Source organism: Ctenocephalides felis, unplaced genomic scaffold, assembly GCF_003426905.1.
Source record: "Ctenocephalides felis isolate EL2017-DRISC unplaced genomic scaffold, ASM342690v1 CF-g0.4_SCAFFOLD_02369, whole genome shotgun sequence".
In the NCBI taxonomy this organism is placed as follows: Eukaryota; Metazoa; Arthropoda; class Insecta; order Siphonaptera; family Pulicidae; genus Ctenocephalides; species Ctenocephalides felis.
In genome coordinates this window covers 1-14,161 of record NW_020538523.1, presented here as the reverse complement: position 1 = coordinate 14,161, position 14,161 = coordinate 1, and the positions used below count along the sequence as shown (strand labels likewise).

General features: G+C 39.9%; 52 non-coding genes across 52 annotated transcripts; all 52 read right to left on the bottom strand.

The window, feature by feature from the left end:
- Window positions 1-307: 307 nt before the first annotated feature.
- On the bottom strand, window positions 308-378 carry Trnad-guc. Its single transcript has one exon. It is a non-coding gene; the product is annotated as a tRNA-Asp (tRNA).
- Window positions 379-463: 85 nt separating this feature from the next.
- On the bottom strand, window positions 464-535 carry Trnad-guc. The gene has a single exon. It is a non-coding gene; the product is annotated as a tRNA-Asp (tRNA).
- Window positions 536-620: 85 nt separating this feature from the next.
- Window positions 621-692, bottom strand: Trnad-guc. The gene has a single exon. It is a non-coding gene; the product is annotated as a tRNA-Asp (tRNA).
- Window positions 693-777: 85 nt separating this feature from the next.
- Window positions 778-849, bottom strand: Trnad-guc. Its single transcript has one exon. It is a non-coding gene; the product is annotated as a tRNA-Asp (tRNA).
- An 85-nt stretch (window positions 850-934) lies between these two features.
- Trnad-guc lies at window positions 935-1,006 on the bottom strand. The gene has a single exon. It is a non-coding gene; the product is annotated as a tRNA-Asp (tRNA).
- Window positions 1,007-1,245: 239 nt separating this feature from the next.
- Window positions 1,246-1,316, bottom strand: Trnad-guc. The gene has a single exon. It is a non-coding gene; the product is annotated as a tRNA-Asp (tRNA).
- An 84-nt stretch (window positions 1,317-1,400) lies between these two features.
- Window positions 1,401-1,472, bottom strand: Trnad-guc. Its single transcript has one exon. It is a non-coding gene; the product is annotated as a tRNA-Asp (tRNA).
- Window positions 1,473-1,557: 85 nt separating this feature from the next.
- On the bottom strand, window positions 1,558-1,628 carry Trnad-guc. The gene has a single exon. It is a non-coding gene; the product is annotated as a tRNA-Asp (tRNA).
- Window positions 1,629-1,713: 85 nt separating this feature from the next.
- Trnad-guc lies at window positions 1,714-1,784 on the bottom strand. Its single transcript has one exon. It is a non-coding gene; the product is annotated as a tRNA-Asp (tRNA).
- Window positions 1,785-2,176: 392 nt separating this feature from the next.
- Window positions 2,177-2,247, bottom strand: Trnad-guc. Its single transcript has one exon. It is a non-coding gene; the product is annotated as a tRNA-Asp (tRNA).
- Window positions 2,248-2,331: 84 nt separating this feature from the next.
- Window positions 2,332-2,403, bottom strand: Trnad-guc. Its single transcript has one exon. It is a non-coding gene; the product is annotated as a tRNA-Asp (tRNA).
- Window positions 2,404-2,486: 83 nt separating this feature from the next.
- On the bottom strand, window positions 2,487-2,557 carry Trnad-guc. The gene has a single exon. It is a non-coding gene; the product is annotated as a tRNA-Asp (tRNA).
- Window positions 2,558-2,953: 396 nt separating this feature from the next.
- Trnad-guc lies at window positions 2,954-3,024 on the bottom strand. Its single transcript has one exon. It is a non-coding gene; the product is annotated as a tRNA-Asp (tRNA).
- An 84-nt stretch (window positions 3,025-3,108) lies between these two features.
- Window positions 3,109-3,179, bottom strand: Trnad-guc. Its single transcript has one exon. It is a non-coding gene; the product is annotated as a tRNA-Asp (tRNA).
- Window positions 3,180-3,265: 86 nt separating this feature from the next.
- On the bottom strand, window positions 3,266-3,337 carry Trnad-guc. The gene has a single exon. It is a non-coding gene; the product is annotated as a tRNA-Asp (tRNA).
- An 85-nt stretch (window positions 3,338-3,422) lies between these two features.
- Trnad-guc lies at window positions 3,423-3,494 on the bottom strand. The gene has a single exon. It is a non-coding gene; the product is annotated as a tRNA-Asp (tRNA).
- An 85-nt stretch (window positions 3,495-3,579) lies between these two features.
- Trnad-guc lies at window positions 3,580-3,651 on the bottom strand. Its single transcript has one exon. It is a non-coding gene; the product is annotated as a tRNA-Asp (tRNA).
- A 185-nt stretch (window positions 3,652-3,836) lies between these two features.
- Trnad-guc lies at window positions 3,837-3,908 on the bottom strand. Its single transcript has one exon. It is a non-coding gene; the product is annotated as a tRNA-Asp (tRNA).
- Window positions 3,909-3,983: 75 nt separating this feature from the next.
- Trnad-guc lies at window positions 3,984-4,055 on the bottom strand. Its single transcript has one exon. It is a non-coding gene; the product is annotated as a tRNA-Asp (tRNA).
- A 393-nt stretch (window positions 4,056-4,448) lies between these two features.
- Trnad-guc lies at window positions 4,449-4,520 on the bottom strand. The gene has a single exon. It is a non-coding gene; the product is annotated as a tRNA-Asp (tRNA).
- Window positions 4,521-4,605: 85 nt separating this feature from the next.
- Trnad-guc lies at window positions 4,606-4,677 on the bottom strand. The gene has a single exon. It is a non-coding gene; the product is annotated as a tRNA-Asp (tRNA).
- A 75-nt stretch (window positions 4,678-4,752) lies between these two features.
- Trnad-guc lies at window positions 4,753-4,824 on the bottom strand. Its single transcript has one exon. It is a non-coding gene; the product is annotated as a tRNA-Asp (tRNA).
- Window positions 4,825-5,782: 958 nt separating this feature from the next.
- Window positions 5,783-5,854, bottom strand: Trnad-guc. Its single transcript has one exon. It is a non-coding gene; the product is annotated as a tRNA-Asp (tRNA).
- Window positions 5,855-6,195: 341 nt separating this feature from the next.
- Window positions 6,196-6,267, bottom strand: Trnad-guc. The gene has a single exon. It is a non-coding gene; the product is annotated as a tRNA-Asp (tRNA).
- An 84-nt stretch (window positions 6,268-6,351) lies between these two features.
- Trnad-guc lies at window positions 6,352-6,422 on the bottom strand. Its single transcript has one exon. It is a non-coding gene; the product is annotated as a tRNA-Asp (tRNA).
- Window positions 6,423-6,970: 548 nt separating this feature from the next.
- On the bottom strand, window positions 6,971-7,040 carry Trnad-guc. Its single transcript has one exon. It is a non-coding gene; the product is annotated as a tRNA-Asp (tRNA).
- Window positions 7,041-7,124: 84 nt separating this feature from the next.
- On the bottom strand, window positions 7,125-7,196 carry Trnad-guc. The gene has a single exon. It is a non-coding gene; the product is annotated as a tRNA-Asp (tRNA).
- Window positions 7,197-7,526: 330 nt separating this feature from the next.
- Trnad-guc lies at window positions 7,527-7,598 on the bottom strand. Its single transcript has one exon. It is a non-coding gene; the product is annotated as a tRNA-Asp (tRNA).
- Window positions 7,599-7,992: 394 nt separating this feature from the next.
- On the bottom strand, window positions 7,993-8,064 carry Trnad-guc. The gene has a single exon. It is a non-coding gene; the product is annotated as a tRNA-Asp (tRNA).
- Window positions 8,065-8,149: 85 nt separating this feature from the next.
- On the bottom strand, window positions 8,150-8,220 carry Trnad-guc. Its single transcript has one exon. It is a non-coding gene; the product is annotated as a tRNA-Asp (tRNA).
- Window positions 8,221-8,461: 241 nt separating this feature from the next.
- On the bottom strand, window positions 8,462-8,533 carry Trnad-guc. The gene has a single exon. It is a non-coding gene; the product is annotated as a tRNA-Asp (tRNA).
- A 194-nt stretch (window positions 8,534-8,727) lies between these two features.
- Trnad-guc lies at window positions 8,728-8,799 on the bottom strand. The gene has a single exon. It is a non-coding gene; the product is annotated as a tRNA-Asp (tRNA).
- Window positions 8,800-8,874: 75 nt separating this feature from the next.
- On the bottom strand, window positions 8,875-8,946 carry Trnad-guc. Its single transcript has one exon. It is a non-coding gene; the product is annotated as a tRNA-Asp (tRNA).
- Window positions 8,947-9,031: 85 nt separating this feature from the next.
- Window positions 9,032-9,103, bottom strand: Trnad-guc. Its single transcript has one exon. It is a non-coding gene; the product is annotated as a tRNA-Asp (tRNA).
- A 242-nt stretch (window positions 9,104-9,345) lies between these two features.
- Trnad-guc lies at window positions 9,346-9,417 on the bottom strand. Its single transcript has one exon. It is a non-coding gene; the product is annotated as a tRNA-Asp (tRNA).
- Window positions 9,418-9,502: 85 nt separating this feature from the next.
- Window positions 9,503-9,574, bottom strand: Trnad-guc. The gene has a single exon. It is a non-coding gene; the product is annotated as a tRNA-Asp (tRNA).
- An 85-nt stretch (window positions 9,575-9,659) lies between these two features.
- Window positions 9,660-9,731, bottom strand: Trnad-guc. Its single transcript has one exon. It is a non-coding gene; the product is annotated as a tRNA-Asp (tRNA).
- Window positions 9,732-9,816: 85 nt separating this feature from the next.
- Trnad-guc lies at window positions 9,817-9,888 on the bottom strand. Its single transcript has one exon. It is a non-coding gene; the product is annotated as a tRNA-Asp (tRNA).
- Window positions 9,889-10,374: 486 nt separating this feature from the next.
- Window positions 10,375-10,446, bottom strand: Trnad-guc. Its single transcript has one exon. It is a non-coding gene; the product is annotated as a tRNA-Asp (tRNA).
- Window positions 10,447-10,925: 479 nt separating this feature from the next.
- Trnad-guc lies at window positions 10,926-10,997 on the bottom strand. The gene has a single exon. It is a non-coding gene; the product is annotated as a tRNA-Asp (tRNA).
- An 85-nt stretch (window positions 10,998-11,082) lies between these two features.
- Window positions 11,083-11,154, bottom strand: Trnan-auu. The gene has a single exon. It is a non-coding gene; the product is annotated as a tRNA-Asn (tRNA).
- Window positions 11,155-11,239: 85 nt separating this feature from the next.
- Window positions 11,240-11,311, bottom strand: Trnad-guc. The gene has a single exon. It is a non-coding gene; the product is annotated as a tRNA-Asp (tRNA).
- Window positions 11,312-11,396: 85 nt separating this feature from the next.
- Window positions 11,397-11,468, bottom strand: Trnad-guc. Its single transcript has one exon. It is a non-coding gene; the product is annotated as a tRNA-Asp (tRNA).
- An 84-nt stretch (window positions 11,469-11,552) lies between these two features.
- Trnad-guc lies at window positions 11,553-11,624 on the bottom strand. Its single transcript has one exon. It is a non-coding gene; the product is annotated as a tRNA-Asp (tRNA).
- A 341-nt stretch (window positions 11,625-11,965) lies between these two features.
- On the bottom strand, window positions 11,966-12,037 carry Trnad-guc. Its single transcript has one exon. It is a non-coding gene; the product is annotated as a tRNA-Asp (tRNA).
- A 321-nt stretch (window positions 12,038-12,358) lies between these two features.
- On the bottom strand, window positions 12,359-12,430 carry Trnad-guc. The gene has a single exon. It is a non-coding gene; the product is annotated as a tRNA-Asp (tRNA).
- A 238-nt stretch (window positions 12,431-12,668) lies between these two features.
- Window positions 12,669-12,740, bottom strand: Trnad-guc. The gene has a single exon. It is a non-coding gene; the product is annotated as a tRNA-Asp (tRNA).
- A 184-nt stretch (window positions 12,741-12,924) lies between these two features.
- Trnad-guc lies at window positions 12,925-12,996 on the bottom strand. The gene has a single exon. It is a non-coding gene; the product is annotated as a tRNA-Asp (tRNA).
- Window positions 12,997-13,071: 75 nt separating this feature from the next.
- Trnad-guc lies at window positions 13,072-13,143 on the bottom strand. The gene has a single exon. It is a non-coding gene; the product is annotated as a tRNA-Asp (tRNA).
- Window positions 13,144-13,228: 85 nt separating this feature from the next.
- Trnad-guc lies at window positions 13,229-13,300 on the bottom strand. Its single transcript has one exon. It is a non-coding gene; the product is annotated as a tRNA-Asp (tRNA).
- An 85-nt stretch (window positions 13,301-13,385) lies between these two features.
- On the bottom strand, window positions 13,386-13,457 carry Trnad-guc. Its single transcript has one exon. It is a non-coding gene; the product is annotated as a tRNA-Asp (tRNA).
- Window positions 13,458-13,541: 84 nt separating this feature from the next.
- Window positions 13,542-13,611, bottom strand: Trnad-guc. The gene has a single exon. It is a non-coding gene; the product is annotated as a tRNA-Asp (tRNA).
- Window positions 13,612-14,161: the final 550 nt, after the last annotated feature.

Sequence of the window (14,161 nt, the reverse complement as noted above, 5' to 3'; positions counted from 1 at the left end):
ACTCCCCGGCGGGGAATCGAACCCCGGTCTCCCGCGTGACAGGCGGGGATACTGACCATATACTACGAGGACATGCTTTTATACAACCGATAACAAAAATGTCAATATGATGAATGATTTATAAAGATTTATAATTATTAGTAATAAAATGAAGTACTCCCGGCGGGGAATCGACCCGGTCTCCCGCGTGACAGGCGGGGATACTGACCACTATACTACCGAGGACATGCTTCTATACAACCGATAACAAAAAGTCAATATGATAAATGATTTATAAAGATTTTAATTATTAGTAATAAATGAAGTACTCCCGGCGGGGAATCGAACCCCGGTCTCCCGCGTGACAGGCGGGGATACTGACCACTATACTACCGAGGACATGCTTTTATACAACCGATAACAAAAATGTCAATATGATGAATGATTTATAAAGATTTATAATTATTAGTAATAAAATGAAGTACTCCCCGGCGGGGAATCGAACCCCGGTCTCCCGCGTGACAGGCGGGGATACTGACCACTATACTACCGAGGACATGCTGCTATACAACCGATAACAAAAATGTCAATATGATGAATGATTTATAAAGATTTATAATTATTAGTAATAAAATGAAGTACTCCCCGGCGGGGAATCGAACCCCGGTCTCCCGCGTGACAGGCGGGGATACTGACCACTATACTACCGAGGACATGCTTTTATACAACCGATAACAAAAATGTCAATATGATGAATGATTTATAAAGATTTATAATTATTAGTAATAAAATGAAGTACTCCCCGGCGGGGAATCGAACCCCGGTCTCCCGCGTGACAGGCGGGGATACTGACCACTATACTACCGAGGACATGCTTTTATACAACCGATAACAAAAATGTCAATATGATGAATGATTTATAAAGATTTATAATTATTAGTAATAAAATGAAGTACTCCCCGGCGGGGAATCGAACCCCGGTCTCCCGCGTGACAGGCGGGGATACTGACCACTATACTACCGAGGACATGCTTTTATACAACCGATAACAAAATGTCAATATGATGAATGATTTATAAAGATTTATAATTATTAGTAATAAAATGAAGTACTCCCGGCGGGGAATCGAACCCCGGTCTCCCGCGTGACAGGCGGGATACTGACCACTATACTACCGAGGACATGCTTTTATACAACCGATAACAAAAATGTCAATATGATGAATGATTTATAAAGATTTATAATTATTAGTAATAAAATGAAGTACTCCCCGGCGGGGAATCGAACCCCGGTCTCCCGCGTGACAGGCGGGGATACTGACCACTATACTACGAGGACATGCTTTATACAACCGATAACAAAAATGTCAATATGATGAATGATTTATAAAGATTTATAATTATTAGTAATAAAATGAAGTACTCCCCGGCGGGGAATCGAACCCCGGTCTCCCGCGTGACAGGCGGGGATACTGACCACTATACTACCGAGGACATGCTTTTATACAACCGATAACAAAAATGTCAATATGATGAATGATTTATAAAGATTTATAATTATTAGTAATAAAATGAAGTACTCCCGGCGGGGAATCGAACCCCGGTCTCCCGCGTGACAGGCGGGGATACTGACCACTATACTACCGAGGACATGCTTTTATACAACCGATAACAAAAATGTCAATATGATGAATGATTTATAAAGATTTATAATTATTAGTAATAAAATGAAGTACTCCCCGGCGGGGAATCGAACCCCGGTCTCCCGCGTGACAGGCGGGATACTGACCACTATACTACCGAGGACATGCTTTTATACAACCGATAACAAAAATGTCAATATGATGAATGATTTATAAAGATTTATAATTATTAGTAATAAAATGAAGTACTCCCCGGCGGGGAATCGAACCCCGGTCTCCCGCGTGACAGCGGGGATACTGACCACTATACTACCGAGGACATGCTTTTATACAACCGATAACAAAATGTCAATATGATAAATGATTTATAAAGATTTATAATTATTAGTAATAAAATGAAGTACTCCCGGCGGGAATCGAACCCCGGTCTCCCGCGTGACGGCGGGGATACTGACCACTATACTACCGAGGACATGCTTTTACACAACCGATAACAAAATGTCAATATGATGAATGATTTATAAAGATTTATAATTATTAGTAAAAAATGAAGTACTCCCCGGCGGGGAATCGAACCCCGGTCTCCCGCGTGACAGGCGGGATACTGACCACTATACTACCGAGGACATGCTTTTATACAACCGATAACAAAAATGTCAATATGATGAATGATTATAAAGATTTATAATTATTAGTAATAAAATGAAGTACTCCCCGGCGGGGAATCGAACCCCGGTCTCCCGCGTGACAGGCGGGGATACTGACCACTATACTACCGAGGACATGCTTTTATACAACCGATAACAAAAATGTCAATATGATGAATGATTATAAAGATTTATAATTATTAGTAATAAAATGAATACTCCCCGGGGGGAATCGAACCCCGGTCTCCCGCGTGACAGGCGGGGATACTGACCACTATACTACCGAGGACATGCTTTATACAACCGATAACAAAAATGTCAATATGATGAATGATTTATAAAGATTTATAATTATTAGTAATAAAATGAAGTACTCCCCGGCGGGGAATCGAACCCCGGTCTCCCGCGAACAGGCGGGGATACTGACCACTATACTACCGAGGACATGCTTTATACAACCGATAACAAAAATGTCAATATGATGAATGATTTATAAAGATTTATAATTATTAGTAATAAAATGAAGTACTCCCGGCGGGGGGGAATCGAACCCCGGTCTCCCGCGTGACGCGGGGATAATGACCACTATACTACCGAGGACATGCTTTTATACAACCGATAACAAAAATGTCAATATGATGAATGATTTATAAAGATTTATAATTATTAGTAATAAAATGAAGTACTCCCCGGCGGGAATCGAACCCCGGTCTCCCGCGTGACAGGCGGGGATACTGACCACTATACTACCGAGGACATGCTTTTATACAACCGATAACAAAAATGTCAATATGATGAATGATTTATAAAGATTTATAATTATTAGTAATAAATGAAGTACTCCCCGGCGGGGAATCGAACCCCGGTCTCCCGCGTGACAGGCGGGATACTGACCACTATACTACCGAGGACATGCTTCTTATACAACCGATAACAAAAATGTCAATATGATGAATGATTTATAAAGATTTATAATTATTAGTAATAAAATGAAGTACTCCCCGGCGGGGAATCGAACCCCGGTCTCCCGCGTGACAGGCGGGGATACTGACCACTATACTACCGAGGACATGCTTTTATACAACCGATAACAAAAATGTCAATATGATGAAAGATTTATAAAGATTTATAATTATTAGTAATAAAATGAAGTACTCCCCGGCGGGGAATCGAACCCCGGTCTCCCGCGTGACAGGCGGGGATACTGACTACTATACTACCGAGGACATGCTTCTATACAACCGATAACAAAAGTGACAATATGATAAATGATTTATAAAGATTTATAATTATTAGTAATAAAATGAAGTTCTCCCCGGCGGGGAATCGAACCACGGTCTCCCGCGTGACAGGCGGGGATACTGACCACTATACTACCGAGGACATGCTCTTATACAACCGATAACAAAAATGTCAATATGATGAATGATTTATAAAGATTTATAATTATTAGTAAAAAAAATGAAGTACACCCCGGCGGGGACAGTTTTGTAAAAGCGACAACAAAAATATCAATATGAGGAATGATTTATAAACATTTATATAATTATTAGTTATAAAATAAAACACTCCCCGGCGGGGAATCGAACCCCGGTCTCCCGCGTGACAGGCGGGGATACTGACCACTATACTACCGAGGACATGTTTTTATACAACCGATAACAAAAATGTCAATATGATGAAAGATTAATAATTATTAGTAATAAAATGAAGTACTCCCCGGCGGGGAATCGAACCCCGGTCTCCCGCGTGACAGGCGCGGATACTGACTACTATACTACCGAGGACATGCTTCTATACAACCGATAACAAAAGTGACAATATGATAAATGATTTATAAAGATTTATAATTATTAGTAATAAAATGAAGTACTCCCCGGCGGGGAATGAACCCCGGTCTGCCGCGTGACAGGCGGGGATACTGACCACTATACACCGAGGACATGCTTTTATACAACCGATAACAAAAATGTCAATATGATAATGATTTATAAAGATTTATAATTATTAGTAATAAAATGAAGTACTCCCCGGCGGAAATCGAACCGGTCTCCCGCGTGACAGGCGGGGATACTGACTACTACACTACCGAGGACATGCTTCTATACAACCGATAACAAAAGTGACAATATGATAAATGATTTATAAAGATTTATAATTATTAGTAATAAAATGAAGTTCTCCCCGGCGGGGAATTGAACCCCGGTCTCAAGCGTGACAGGCGGGGATACTGACCACTATACTACCGAGGACATGCTTTTATACAACCGATAACAAAAATGTCAATATGATGAATGATTTATAAAGATTTATAATTATTAGTAATAAAATGAAGTACTCCCCGGCGGGGAATCGAACCCCGGTCTCCCGCGTGACAGTAGGGGATACTGACCACTATACTACCGAGGACATGCTTTTATACAACCGATAACAAAAATGTCAATATGATGAATGATTTATAATTATTAGTAATAAAATGAAGTACTCCCCGGCGGGGAATCGTACCACGGTCTCCCGCGTGACAGGCGGGGATACTGACCACTATACTACCGAGGACATGCTCTTATACAACCGATAACAAAAATGTCAATATGATGAATGATTTATAAAGATTTATAATTATGCAGGCAGGGATACTGACCACTATACTAACGAAGACATGCTTTTGTACAACCGATAACAAAAATGTCAATATGATGGATGATTTATAAAGATTTATAATTATTAGTAATAAAATGAAGTACTTCCCGGCGGGGAATCAAACCCCGGTCTCCCGCGTGACAGGCGGTGATACTGACCACTATACTGTGACGATAATCATAATTATCGTCGTATTGATAATTATTGTCGCCTGATAGTCGTCAACCCCAGGGTACGGGACCATCCCTACCACTACCCCTAACTACCTATTGGTTCTTGGGGTCCATCAGAGAGACGCTCCGGAGATCCTGGCAATTAAGAAGTTAGAGTCAACGAAGACGTATCCCATAGGCGAACGCCTTGGGATACGTTAGTGTTAGTTGTGTGTGTGTTGTGCAACAAGGCAGGTCCAGCTTAAAGGTCAGATAATGTAAATTATAAGCTGTAGCTATTCTCCCCTCATATATCCATATAAGCACATATACCACGATATAAGAATAAGTGGTATTAGTTAGGGAACATGACCGTATGCAAGTACGGTCACGTTCCACAAATACATGCGGAATGTATTATTAATTATTTAAATAGATTTAGTTATGAAAGTAATCTTGGTTTCATTCGTATAGTAGCTACTAACCCCCACAGGTCATTACAGGTACTTAAGAGGGCGATTGGAGTGTTGAGGTAACCCTTCGTAATGGGGTTGCAAGGCTAGAATATAATATTTGGCAGCCATTGCATACCCCAAGAAGGGGGCTTCAACCCCAATCGTCACAATACTACCGAGGACATGCTTTTATACAACCGATAACAAAAATGTCAATATGATGAATGATTTATAAAGATTTATAATTATTAGTAATAAAATGAAGTACTCCCCGGCGGGGAATCGAACCCCGGTCTCCCGCGTGACAGGCGGGTATACTGACCACTATACTACCGAGGACATGCTTTTATAAAACCGATAACAAAAATGTCAATATGATGAATGATTTATAAAGATTTATAATTATTAGTAATAAAATGAAGTACACCCCGGCGGGAACAATTTTGTAAAAGCGACAACAAAAAAATCAATATGATGAATGATTTAAAAACATTTATATAATTATTAGTAATAAAATAAAACACCCCCCGGCGGGGAATCGAACCCCGGTCTCCCGCGTGACAGACGGGGATACTGACCACTATACTACCAACGACATGCTTTTATACAACCGATAACAAAAATGTCAATATGATGAAAGATTTATAAAGATTTATAATTATTAGTAATAATATGAAGTACTCCCCGGCGGGGAATCGAACCCCGGTCTCCCGCGTGACAGGCGGGAATACTGACTACTATACTACCGAGGACATGCTTCTATACAACCGATAACAAAGTGACAATATGATAAATGATTTATAAAGATTTATAATTATTAGTAATAAAATGAAGTACTCCCCGCGGGGAATTGAACCCCGGTCTCCCGCGTGACAGGCGGGGATACTGACCACTATACTACCGAGGACATGCTTTTATACAACCGATAACAAAAATGTCAATATGATGAATGATTTATAAAGATTTATAATTATTAGTAATAGAACGAAGTACTCCCCGACGGTGAATCGAACCCCGGTCTCGCGCGTGACAGGCGGGGATGCTGACCACTATACTACCGAAGACATGCTTTTATACAACCGATAACAAAAATGTCAATATGATGAATGATTTATAAAGATTTATAATTATTAGTAATAAAATGAAGTACTCGCCGGCGGGAATCGAACCCGGTCTCCCGCGTGACAGGCGGGATACTGACCACTATACTACCGAGGACATGCTTTTATACACCGATAACAAAAATGTCAATATGATGAATGATTTATAAAGATTTATAATTATTAGTAATAAAATGAAGTACTCCCCGGCGGGGAATCGAACCCGGTCTCCCGCGTGACAGGCGGGATACTGACCACTACACTACCGAGGACATGCTTTTATACAACTGATAACAAAAATGTCAATATGATGAATGATTATATAGATTTATAATTATTAGTAAAAAATGAAGTACTCCCCGGCGGAATCGAACCCCGGTCTCCCGCGTGACAGGCGGGAATACTGACCACTATACTACCGAGGACATGCTTTTTACAACCGATAACAAAATGTCAATATGATGAATGTTTTATAAAGATTTAAAATTATTAGTAATAAAATGAAGTACTCCCCCGGCGGGGAATCGAACCCCGGTCTCCCGCGTGACAGGCGGGGATACTGACCACTATACTACCGAGGACATGCTTTTATACAACCGATAACAAAATGTCAATATGATGAATGATTTATAAAGATTATAATTATTAGTAATAAAATAACTACTCCCGGCGGGAAATCGAACCCCGGTCTCCCGCGTGACAGGCGGGATACTGACCACTATACTACCGAAGACATTGTTTATATAATTATTAGTTATAAATAAAACACTCCCGGCGGGGAATCGAACCCCGGTCTCCCGCGTGACACGGGGATACTGACCACTATACTACCGAGGACATGTTTTTATACAACCGATACAAAAATGTCAATATGATGAAAGATTAATAATTATTAGTAATAAAATGAAGTACTCCCCGGCGGGGAATCGAACCCCGGTCTCCCGCGTGACAGGCGAGGATACTGACCACTATACTACCGAGGACATGCTTTTATACAACCGATAACAAAAGTGTCAATATGATAATGATTTATAAAAATTTATAATTATTAGTAATAAAATGAAGTACTCCCCGGCGGGGAATTGAACCCGGTCTCCCCGCGTGACAGGCGGGGATACTGACCACTATACTACCGAGGACATGCTTTTATACAACCGATAACAAAAATGTCAATATGATGAATGATTTATAAAGATTTATAATTATTAGTATAGAATGAAGTACTCCCCGGCGAATCGAACCCCGGTCTCGCGCGTGACAGGCGGGGATACTGACCACTATACTACCGAGGACATGCTTTTATACAACCGATAACAAAAATGTCAATATGATGAATGATTTATAAAGATTTATAATTATTAGTAATAAAATGAAGTACTCCCCGGCGGGGAATCGAACCCCGGTCTCCCGCGTGACAGGCGGGGATACTGACCACTATACTACCGAGGACATGCTTTTATACAACCGATAACAAAAATGTCAATATGATGAATGATTTATAAAGATTTATAATTATTAGTAATAAAATGAAGTACTCCCCGGCGGGGAATCGAACCCGGTCTCCCGCGTGACAGGCGGGGATACTGACCACTACACTACCGAGGACATGCTTTTATACAACTGATAACAAAAATGTCAATATGATGAATGATTTATATAGATTTATAATTATTAGTAAAAAAATGAAGCACTCCCCGGCGGGGAATCGAACCCAGGTCTCCCGCGTGACAGGCAGGATACTGACCACAATACTAGCGAGGACATGCTTTCATACAACCAAAAACAAAAATGTCAATATGATGAATGTTTTATAAAGATTTAAAATTATTAGTAATAAAATGAAGTACTCCCCGGCGGGGAATCGAACCCCGGTCTCCCGCGTGACAGGCGGGGATACTGGCCACTATACTACCGAGGACATGCTTTTATACAACCGATAACAAAAATGTCAATATGATGAATGATTTATAAAGATTTATAATTATTAGTAATAAAATAAACTACTCCCCGGCGGGAAATCGAACCCCGGTCTCCTGCGTGACAGGCGGGGATACTGACCACTATACTACCGAAGACATGTGTTTATATAATTATTAGTTATAAAATAAAACACTCCCCGGCGGGGAATCGAACCCCGGTCTCCCGCGTGACAGGCGGGGATACTGACCACTATACTACCGAGGACATGTTTTTATACAACCGATAACAAAAATGTCAATATGATGAAAGATTAATAATTATTAGTAATAAAATGAAGTACTCCCCGGCGGGGAATCGAACCCCGGTCTCCCGCGTGACAGGCGCGGATACTGACTACTATACTACCGAGGACATACTTCTATACAACCGATAACAAAAGTGACAATATGATAAATGATTTATAAAGATTTATAATTATTAGTAATAAAATGAAGTACTCCCCGGCGGGGAATTGAACCCCGGTCTGCCGCGTGACAGGCGGGGATACTGACCACTATACCACCGAGGACATGCTTTTATACAACCGATAACAAAAATGTCAATATGATAAATGATTTATAAAGATTTATAATTATTAGTAATAAAATGAAGTACTCCCCGGCGGGGAATCGAACACCGGTCTCCCGCGTGACAGGCGGGGATACTGACTACTACACTACCGAGGACATGCTTCTATACAACCGATAACAAAAGTGACAATATGATAAATGATTTATAAAAATTTATAATTATTAGTAATAAAATGAAGTACTCCCCGGCGGGGAATTGAACCCCGGTCTCCCGCGTGACAGGCGGGGATACTGACCACTATACTATCGAGGACATGCTTTTATACAACCGATAACAAAAATGTCAATATGATAAATGATTTATAAAGATTTATAATTATTAGTAATAAAATGAAGTACTCCCCGGCGGGGAATCGAACCCCGGTCTCCCGCGTGACAGGCGGGGATCCTGACCACTATACTACCGAAGACATGCTTTTATACAACTGATAACAAAAATGTCAATATGATGAATGATTTATAAAGATTTATAATTATTAGTAATAAAGTAAAGTACTCCCCGGCGGGGAATCGAACCCCGGTCTCCCGCGTGACAGGCGGGGATACTGACCACTATACTACCGAGGACATGTTTTTACACAACCGATAACAAAAATGTCAATATGATGAATGATTTATAAAGATTTATAATTATTAGTAATAAAATGAAGTACTCCCCGGCGGAGAATCGAACCCCGGTCTCCCGCGTGACAGGCGGGGATACTGACCACTATACTACCGAGGACATGCTTTTTTACAACCGATAACAAAAATGTCAATATGATAAATGATTTATAAAGATTTATAATTATTAGTAATAAAATGAAGTACTCCCCGGCGGGGACAGTTTTGTACAACCGACAACAAAAATGTCAATATGAGGAGTGATTTATAAAGATTTATATAATTATTAGTAATAAAATAAAACACACACCGGCAGGGAATCGAACCCCGGTTTCCCGCGTGGCAGGCGGAGATACTGACCACTATACTACCGAGGACATGCGTTTATACAACCGATAACAAGAATGTCAATATGATGAATGATTTATAAAGATTTATAATTAGTAATAAAATGAAGTACTCCCCGGCGGGGACAGTTTTGTACAACCGACAACAAAAATGTCAATATGAGGAATGATTTATAAACATTTATATAATTATTAGTAATAAAATAAAGCACTCCCCGGCGGGGAATCAACCCCCGGTCTCCCGCGTGACAGGCTGACCACTCCCCGGCGGGGAATCGAACCCCGGTCTCCCGCGTGACAGGCGGGGATACTGACCACTATACTACCGAGGACACGCTTTTATACAACCGATAACAAAAATGTCAATATGATGAATGATTTATAAAGATTTATAATTATTAGTAATAAAATGAAGTACTCCCCGGCGGGAAATCGAACTACTTGCGTCCAACCGTTTTTCTGTTTTGTTTGTGCGGAAAATTGAGTTCGAAACTATTATCGTTAATCATTTATTTTTTATACAATTTATTTATGTACAAGCCATCGGGGACAGTACACCCCGGCGGGGACAGTTTTGTAAAAGCGACAACAAAAATATCAATATGAGGAATGATTTATAAACATTTATATAATTATTAGTAATAAAATAAAACACTCCCCGGCGGGAAACCGAACCCCGGTCTCCCGCGTGACAGGCGGGGATACTGACCACTATACTACCGAAAACATGCTTTTATACAACCGATAACAAAAATGTCAATATGATGAATGATTTATAAAGATTTATAATTATTAGTAATAAAATGAAGTACTCCCCGGCGGGGAATCGAACCCCGGTCTCCCGCGTGACAGGCGGGGATACTGACCACTATACTACCGAGGACATGCTTTTATGCAACCGATAACAAAAATGTCAATATGATGAATGATTTATAAAGATTTATAATTATTAGTAATAAAATGAAGTACTCCCCGGAGGGGAATCGAACCCCGGCCTCCCGCGTAATAGGCGGGGATACTGACCACTATACTACCGAGGATGTGCTTTTATACAACCGATAACAAAAGTGTCAATATGATGAATGATTTATATAGATTTATAATTATTAGTAAAAATATGAAGTACTCCCCGGCGGGGAATCGAACCCCGGTCTCCCGCGTGACAGGCGGGGATACTGACCACCATACTACCGAGGACATGCTTTTATACAACCGATAACAAAAATGTCAATATGATGAATGATTTATAAAGATTTATAATTATTAGTAATAAAATAAACTACTCCCCGGCGGGAAATCGAACCCCGGTCTCCCGCGTGACAGGCGGGGATACTGACCACTATACTACCGAAGACATGTTTTTATACAACCGATAACAAAAATGTCAATATGATGGATGATTTATAAAGATTTATAATTATTAGTAATAAAATGAAGTCTTCCCGGCGGGGAATCGAACCCCGGTCTCCCGCGTGACAGGCGGGGATACAGACCACTATACTACCGAGGACATGCTTTTACACAACCGATAACAAAAATGTCAATATGATAAATGATCTATAAAGCTTTATAATTATTAGTAATAAAATGAAGTACACCCCGGCGGGGATAGTTTTGTAAAAGCGACAACAAAAATATCAATATGAGGAATGATTTATAAACATTTATATAATTATTAGTAATAAAATAAAACACTCCCCGCCGGGGAATCGAATCCCGGTTTCCCGCGTGACAGGCGGGGATACTGACCACTATACTACCGAAGACATGCTTTTATAGAACCGATAACAAAAATGTCAATATAATGAATGATTTATAAAGATTTATAATTATTAGTAATAAAATGAAGTACTCCCCGGCGGAGAATCGAACCCCGGTCTCCCGCGTGACAGGCGGGGATACTGACCACTATACTACCGAGGACACGCTTTTATACAACCGATAACAAAAATGTCAATATGATGAATGATTTATAAAGATTTATAATTATTAGTAATAAAATGAAGTACTCCCCGGCGGGAAATCGAACTACTTGCGTCCAACCGTTTTTCTGTTTTGTTTGTGCGGAAAATTGAGTTCGAAACTATTATCGTTAATCATTTATTTTTATACAATTTATTTATGTACAAGCCATCGGGGACAGTACACCCCGGCGGGGACAGTTTTGTAAAAGCGACAACAAAAATATCAATATGAGGAATGATTTATAAACATTTATATAATTATTAGTAATAAAATAAAACACTCCCCGGCGGGAAACCGAACCCCGGTCTCCCGCGTGACAGGCGGGGATACTGACCACTATACTACCGAGGACATGCTTTTACACAACCGATAACAAAAATGTCAATATGATGAAAGATTTATAAAGATTTATAATTATTAGTAATAAAATGAAGTACTCCCCGGCGGGGAATCGAACCCCGCTCCCGCGTGACAGCGGGATACTGACCACTATACTACCGAGGACATGCTTTTATACAACCGATAACAAAAGTGTCAATATGATAAATGATTTATAAAGATTTATAATTATTAGTAATAAAATGAAGTACTCCCCGGCGGGGAATCGAACCACGGTCTCCCGCGTGACAGGCGGGGATACTGACCACTATACTACCGAGGACATGCTCTTATACAACCGATAACAAAAATGTCAATATGATGAATGATTTATAAAGATTTATAATTATTAGTAAAAAAATGAAGTACACCCCGGCGGGGACAGTTTTGTAAAAGCGACAACAAAAATATCAATATGAGGAATGATTTATAAACATTTATATAATTATTAGTTATAAAATAAAACACTCCCCGGCGGGGAATCGAACCCCGGTCTCCCGCGTGACAGGCGGGGATACTGACCACTATACTACCGAGGACATGTTTTTATACAACCGATAACAAAAATGTCAATATGATGAAAGATTAATAATTATTAGTAATAAAATGAAGTACTCCCCGGCGGGGAATCGAACCCCGGTCTCCCGCGTGACAGGCGCGGATACTGACTACTATACTACCGAGGACATGCTTCTATACAACCGATAACAAAAGTGACAATATGATAAATGATTTATAAAGATTTATAATTATTAGTAATAAAATGAAGTACTCCCCGGCGGGGAATTGAACCCCGGTCTCCCGCGTGACAGGCGGGGATACTGACCACTATACCACCGAGGACATGCTTTTATACAACCGATAACAAAAATGTCAATATGATAAATGATTTATAAAGATTTATAATTATTAGTAATAAAATGAAGTACTCCCCGGCGGGGAATCGAACACCGGTCTCCCGCGTGACAGGCGGGGATACTGACTACTATACTACCGAGGACATGCTTCTATACAACCGATAACAAAAGTGACAATATGATAAATGATTTATAAAATTTATAATTATTAGTAATAAAATGAAGTACTCCCCGGCGGGGATTGAACCCGGTCTCCCGCGTGACAGGCGGGGATACTGACCACTATACTACCGAGGACATGCTTTTATACAACCGATAACAAAATGTCAATATGATAAATGATTTATAAAGATTTATAATTATTAGTAATAAAATGAAGTACTCCCCGGCGGGAATCGAACCCCGGTCTCCGCGTGACAGGCGGGGATACTGACCACTATACTACGAAGACATGCTTTTATACAACCGATAACAAAAATGTCAATATGATGAATGATTTATAAAGATTTATAATTATTAGTAATAAATAAAGTACTCCCGGCGGGAATCGAACCCCGGTCTCCCGCGTGACAGGCGGGGATACTGACCACTATACTACCGAGGACATGTTTTTACAACCGATAACAAAAATGTCAATATGATGAATGATTTATAAAGATTTATAATTATTAGTAATAAAATGAAGTACTCCCCGGCGGGAATCGAACCCCGGTCTTCCGCGTGACAGGCGGGGATACTGACCACTATACTACCGAGGACATGCTTTTTTACAACCGATAACAAATGTCAATATGATAAATGATTTATAAAGATTTATAATTATTAGTAATAAAATGAAGTACTCCCC